This window comes from Chionomys nivalis, chromosome 9 (assembly GCF_950005125.1).
Source record: "Chionomys nivalis chromosome 9, mChiNiv1.1, whole genome shotgun sequence".
NCBI classification, from domain to species: Eukaryota; Metazoa; Chordata; class Mammalia; order Rodentia; family Cricetidae; genus Chionomys; species Chionomys nivalis.
Genome location: NC_080094.1, coordinates 60,640,371 through 60,647,520, shown reverse-complemented (window position 1 = coordinate 60,647,520; position 7,150 = coordinate 60,640,371).

Genomic DNA, 7,150 nt, shown 5'->3' with positions numbered 1-7,150 from the left:
GAGTATTAAAATACATCTGTAGCGTTGGAATCTAGGTGCTAAACATGAGAGGAAACACATAACATTTGTTGTTCTGAGCTGAGCTTGTTTTGCTTAACATGAAGCAGCTTATATAGAACCCTGTGAGTGAACTTAATTTGCATTCCTTAGGGGAACTCCAGGCTAACCCTGCAAGGATAATGACCGCTACAGTGTATCATGTAGACTGTGATGACTTATCTATAGAGCGCTACAGTGTATCATGTAGACTGTGATGACTTATCTATAGAGCGCTACAGTGTATCGTGTAGACTGTGATGACTTATCTATAGAGTGCTACAGTGTATCGTGTAGACTGTGATGACTTATCTATAGAGCGCTACAGTGTATCATGTAGACTGTGATGACTTATCTATAGAGCGCTACAGTGTATCGTGTAGACTGTGATGACTTATCTATAGAGCGCTACAGTGTATCGTGTAGACTGTGATGACTTATCTATAGAGTGCTACAGTGTATCGTGTAGACTGTGATGACTTATCTATAGAGCGCTACAGTGTATCGTGTAGACTGTGATGACTTATCTATAGAGCGCTACAGTGTATCGTGTAGACTGTGATGACTTATCTATAGAGCGCTACAGTGTATCGTGTAGACTGTGATGACTTATCTATAGAGCGCTACAGTGTATCGTGTAGACTGTGATGACTTATCTATAGAGCGCTACAGTGTATCGTGTAGACTGTGATGACTTATCTATAGAGCGCTACAGTGTATCGTGTAGACTAGGGTAACAACAACTCTCATGAAGATTTTATCTGTAGAGCGCCTCTGTGCCCTGAATGCTTTGCTAGGAACATTTGCTTGAGACAGGGTCTTTCCCTCTCCATCCTCCTTTTCCCAAAGAAGACACTGATGGGACTGTTCAAAACACCTTTGTAGTTAACACTTACAGGTAGCAAGAGTTAAGTTCAGGCGAAGCTTAGCAAACTCCCAAACTTATATTTTTTATTTATTTTAGCGTAAAAATGACAACTTTATTTGTATGTGTATATCATGTACTTTCCTTATATTTACCCCCTTCGTTATCCCTCTCATCAAATAACTCCCCTTCTGATTGTGTGTGTGTGTGCTTGTGAACTGAGACTGGTCATGTCATCTCAATGCTGTGTACTGCTATGTTATATTGAACATGGGATATTGGTCTCACGCTTGCTGGTGGTGACCAGGGTGAGAGAACATAAGCGTTCAGGAATCTCACCTTAAGTCTTTCAGACTTTCTATTCTCATGGCATCTAGTAGCAAAGAAAAGTTAAAAAAAAAAAGAGCTTGAGCCTAGGAAATTTACTGTGGATCAATTTGCATCTTGATACCTCCTATAAAAATTCTCAAATACCTAAGGCATTGGTCATTTGTTCCCAGCCATCAGTGCCTGCTTTTAAAGACATAAAAGAAAAAGATTCTAACCAACAGAAGGTAAAAGAGAAACAAGCCAAATGGAATGAAAAACAAGAGGCTTAAGAAACGTGGCCGACAAGCAACTGGCTCATGCACTCAGCTGTTGCGTACTGAATGCATAACTGAACGCTGAGCGCTGGCATTCCAAGGTGTCTCCTTCTCATTTCTTACCCAGCCCTCCCCCATAGAACAGTTGTCTGTCCAACTGCAGTGACAACTGAACGGTCTTCCTGTCTCCGTCTTGTTAAGTACATACTTGACACTAAATGCACATTATGTGTAATTTTGCTTTTTAAACTAACACTTTGGACTTTATGGCTGGGAACTAATGACTTCATTTGGTAGGAGATAAAGGACAGAAGATAGCATAGCATCCCTCTGCTCAGCACATACCCTGGTGTCTGAGCATTTATCCCAGGGGATCCTTTGGGAGGTGGTACAGGCTAGTGAGCCATACATTGTCAGAGTTACTGAAATCACCTGGGACTTGTTGATAATGCAGAGCCTAAATCGCCAGGTGGAGCCTGGGCTCCTGCATTTTTATGCCGCAACAAGAAATGCCTTGGCGGGTGCGTTAAGGAGCATATCCTGGGGAGAAGAGGCTAAAAATATGGAGGGGAGCAGGACTAGAGCCACATGGAGGGGAGAAAAGCCTCCTAATACCCAGAGTCTCTCCAAAGCAGCAAGGAGGGGGAATGAGAGAAGGTGGATTCTGCTCCATCCTGATAAAACTGACTCAAGCCTCAGGATGTGTGAGCCAGGCTGGGTAGTTCTTCATCATCTGAGAGTTACTGTTTTGGGAGGTCTAGGCAAGATGGATCCATTTTCGAGTCTACTAGAGTAAACATATTTATGTTTCCATTCAAAGCATGAAACCTGAGTGTCTGGAGTTAGGTCTGGCACCAAGCTTGTCCAATTTATTCTCCCTATGACCCATGAACTAACTATTCCATGTGGTATTCTGTCTTTAAAATGTCCCGGATCACAAAGGTTCATAGCTGAGCTGTACTCTGTCTGGGACAGCGCTAAACCAGATCTGTTCAATGCACCAAACGGCTTTTCTTGGCTGACGGTCTGAAGCTTGACTGGCTTGCTATTTCGGGTTAATTGGATTCTACTTGCAATGATAACCAGGTAGACTTAGGAAAAGAACACTCTCAGCTCAAGTCTGGTCACAATTCTTCTTTGCCTCTTACATCCGCCTTTATCTTTCTTCTTTTATTTGTTAGCCAAAGTCACACTGGGTAAAGCTTTTAGAGGAAACTCCTAAAAGTCTGGGAAGACACAACTCTCTTTCTTGAGACACCCACACCCTCGTCTTGGATATATTGTCCTTTTCTTAAGCGTTACTCTCTCTCCTTTATTGCTTATGTTTAAATCTATGTTAAAACTGTTTCTGCACCAGCAAGATGGCTCAGTGGATTAAGACATTTGTTACCAAGCCTAAGGACATGAATTCTGTTTCACAGATCCACACATTCCAAGAAGTTGTCCTCCAACCTTTACAGACGTATGAGGGCACACAGGTGTGGGCACCATCCATACCAAATGAAATAAATAAATAAACAAATAAGTAAATAGTGCATAAAAACAAAAAATTTAAAATCTGTTTTTAAAATAAACTCTAATTTTGCTGCATAATAAAAATAAAACAAAATAAAAGTCCAGGGAGACTGAAGCAACCGTAATAGATCACCGTGATCGAATCCTTAAACACTAGATATTTCCTTAGATTGTTTGTTCCTGGTACTGAGGCTTAAGCCCAGTTCTTGCATGTGTTAGACAAGCAGTATACCACTGAGTTATACCCAGCCCTCCTTGATAAATGTAAAGGTTTGTAGAGAGTAGGTATGGAGATGCCAAGGAACTGTAACTAGGCTGAAATTTAAGTACTAGTAAAAACACTATCAGTATATACCTCCAACAGCAATGGTGTGTGTGTGTTTCCACTTCCATTCTCTTTGAGAAGGTCATAAAGCCATGAACCATGTGTTTTCTGTAACAGTTTGTAGCCCTGACTGTTGTTCATATCCCTTGCCATCCCTGTGTCCTCTTAAGTTAGCTTATATTTTTGCCTTCATCATGAAGCATGAAACAATCACTCTGGTACCCCGAACTGGTTCTTCAGGCTCCAAGGCTCATATTGATGCTCATTATATTTTCTTGGCACTTTATCATGTACTGTGTGGGCCTTCTCACTTTGAGAACTGAACTAAGCACCTGAAACCAGGGGCACTGGAGTCACATACTTTTCTGATATGTAGCGCTGGGTCATCTGCTATGACTTTCAAGCTACACATTGGTAAAATGAGAACAATAACGTGCAAGTTAAACTCGGAGGCACGGGTGGAATGATGGCTTTCAAGTGAGACAGGTAAGAGAAATGGGCTGATATTGGACAACGCTTTAAAAACAGAGTATCTTATTTTGCAAGGAAACAGTAAAAGTTAAATAAATAATGACAGAGCCGGGCGATGGTGGCGCACGCCTTTAATCCCAGCACTCGGGAGGCAGAGGCAGGCGGATCTCTGTGAGTTCGAGACCAGCCTGGTCTACAGAGCTAGTTCCAGGACAGGCTCCAAAGCCACAGAGAAACCCTGTCTCGAAAAACCAAAAAAAAAAATAAATAAATAAATAAATAAATAAATAAATAAATAATGACAGGACAAACATATTTTGTACGACTCGGTCCTGCCTCAGAACACTGGAACATCTAAGAACAAAGTCCAGTTAAGCCGGGCGGTGGTGGCGCACGCCTTTAATCCCAGCACTCGGGAGGCAGAGGCAGGTGGATCTCTGTGAGTTCGAGACCAGCCTGGTCTACAAGAGCTAGTTCCAGGACAGGCTCCAAAGCCACAGAGAAACCCTGTCTCGAAAAACCAAAAAAAAAAAAAAAAAAAAAAAAAGTCCAGTTAAGAAAATACTGACTTCAAAATGGCTTTTTTCTCACATTCCTCTGCACCTGGAAGAAACAGGGCCGACCTTTACAGTACGCTGTCTGGCCCTTGGGCTTTCGTTATGCTTCATAATTGCTCAGAACCCTTCTTTTAGTGTCTTCCCCGTAACTCCCCTCTTGGCCCTAGATTCAGAAAATCTGGCTTCTCATCCTCTCCTTTCCTTTTCTGTGTCCAGTTTTCTGTCTGCCCCTTCTTGCAAACTTACACAGCCAATCCACCACATGTGACAAATGCTGATGCCCTTCCACACCTTCAGAGATGAGAAACGAGAAAGGTGGAAACAAGAAAATTACCGGACGCCTATTATTTCTGTTCTTCCTCGAATCATGTAGTCCGTACCCCCCAAAGGACAGCTGCTATTTTTGTTCACGCTGTCATGTATTACAGAGACAAATAAGAATTACACACCCTTTATAAACACACAGCTTGTGCGGCAAGATCACAAGCTCTTTGACGGAAATTCTCTCCTAATATTCTTTTATACTTCATACCCATTCTATCTGCTGGAAGTTTGTACAGTGAAGGGGTCAGCCTGCCAGTTTTGTTGACCAACACGAAGCAACTGTTCACATGTGACTATTGAGTCCTTTAAAGACAGTTCGTGCAAATCAGAAACAGGATTTTTTTTCAAACTTCATTTGATTTATTTAACTTACAAAGGGCAACATGAGTGAGTGGCTACCATGTTGGACAGAGCTGACAACACTACAGTGCCTTGTGCAACTTTTATTTGCTGGATGGAGGAGCAAATGATTACTTTAATCAAGGTATAATTTATACTGCTAAAGTATTGAGAGTTCACAAGAAGATCATTTACTGACCTGGATGAGCAGGGCTACTTTCCTGTTGCTGAATATTCTGGAAGAACTTTCTTGCTTCAGAAAAGAAGAGCAAATGTTAATTAGTAATCACACAAACAAGCTCTATATTTAGGTCTTGCTTATTTTTTCTCTCGGTATAAATTCATTCTGACTCTGAGGTCAGCTTCTTTTGTTTCTCAGAAGAAAAAAAATTCCTGTGATGTACATGTTTTATTTAATGGTGGGTTCTGGTTATGACATTTCCCTTCAGGAATGGAAGAGAAAGAGATAGGTTATTGTCAATGCAGCCACGAGCAAAGCCAGCCATCCTCCAAAGACTGAAGAGAAATGTCAGAAGGGATTAATCATGCCTAGGAGATGTGTGGACATGTTTTCCTCATATATTGAGGGAGATATGTTTAAATACTTGAAGACCATTATGAGCTAGTTGAGGGCTTAGCAGCCTTGAATAACATGATATCAGTAGCTATGTGACCTCCATTGCCTCAATGCAAATGCAGAAATAAGTCACTGGTGTTTCATCTGGATGGAGGTTGTTTTTAAGAATATCGAGCTTTTTCATTTTTTAGTTAAGCCAGTCTTAGAAAGACAAATGTCACATTTTCTCTTACTTGTGGATTCTACATTTTAGATAGACACATAAAATCATTCGTATGTGATATATATGGTATCATATATGTATGTGAAAAACAATCTAGGGAAATCAAAGGGGACTAATGGGAAGGAGGAGGAAAAGAGGGAAAGGAAGGGGTAAGTAGACGAAAGGAGCATACTCAGAGTGCATTATTCTTGTGCTTTAAATGTTCTTATGAAACCTAATACCATGCACAATGAATATACACCAATAAAAGAATATTGAATATATTTATGCTGTCGCATTTTTCTCTTATTCCTTTGTATTTTCAAAGCATCACATTTGAATAAAGTCCAACTGTTTTTGGAGCCTTCTACTCTTTCATGGATGACACGTTTTAAAAAAGCAAACTATAAAATGGATTCATAAGGAGGTTCTCAAGACACTGGAGAAGAGGAACATTATATTCAACATAACACAGAAGCATGGAACCTCAAAAAAGAGTCACCTGACAACTTCCCACTAGTCAGAAAAGCCAGATACAAAAGGACAAACATTATGTGACGTCAGCTATATCCATCTAAAGGAGGCAAATTCGTAGAGGTGGAGGAGAGATAGAATTAACACTTAGTAAATGGAGCTTCTTCTATTTGAGGTAATATGGCTTTAGAACTAGACAGTAGGGGTAGCTGTCCAACATTGTGACTGTAAATAATGGCACAAAATAGGATAATTCAAATTGGTTAAAATGGCATTTTTTGGGTTACATATATTTCATATATTTTACCACAGTTAAGAGCAAAGATAGGTAACTCAGTAGATCTCACATTAAAAAAACTGAGATATACTTGGGGTCAGCCAGCCAAGTATATCTTCAGTGAGGGCGTGCCTAACAGTGCCTACCTTTGTCCACGTGTGACAGTCAGGGTTAGGAAGGAAAGGCAAGCTAATACGGTATAGGGGGTTAGTGGAGCTGATAGAAGACCAGAAGTCTACACAAACATGGGAGAAGCCTGCAAGGCCAGGAGGCAGATGTTAGATAATCCTAGAGAGTGTCACCAACTTTCTCATCGAAGCACTGGCTAGAGGACATGCTGAACCTTGCTAGGAAATCTGAGGATTGGAGCATACCCTACTGACAGAGTAGGACAATGAGGAGGAATTCATGAGACTGACAAGCTATGGCTCTAAGCAGAAGTGTGGGTTACAGCTGAGCACGGTGAAGTGTGTAAGCCATCACTGGTCATCAGGGTGGTGGGAAGGAAAGTCAGTTTAGGAGCAGGGAGGGGGGTCAACACTGGCTGGAAGGTGACTGCTATCTCTGTGTCCATCACACTAGTAATAGCCACACGGTATCCCAT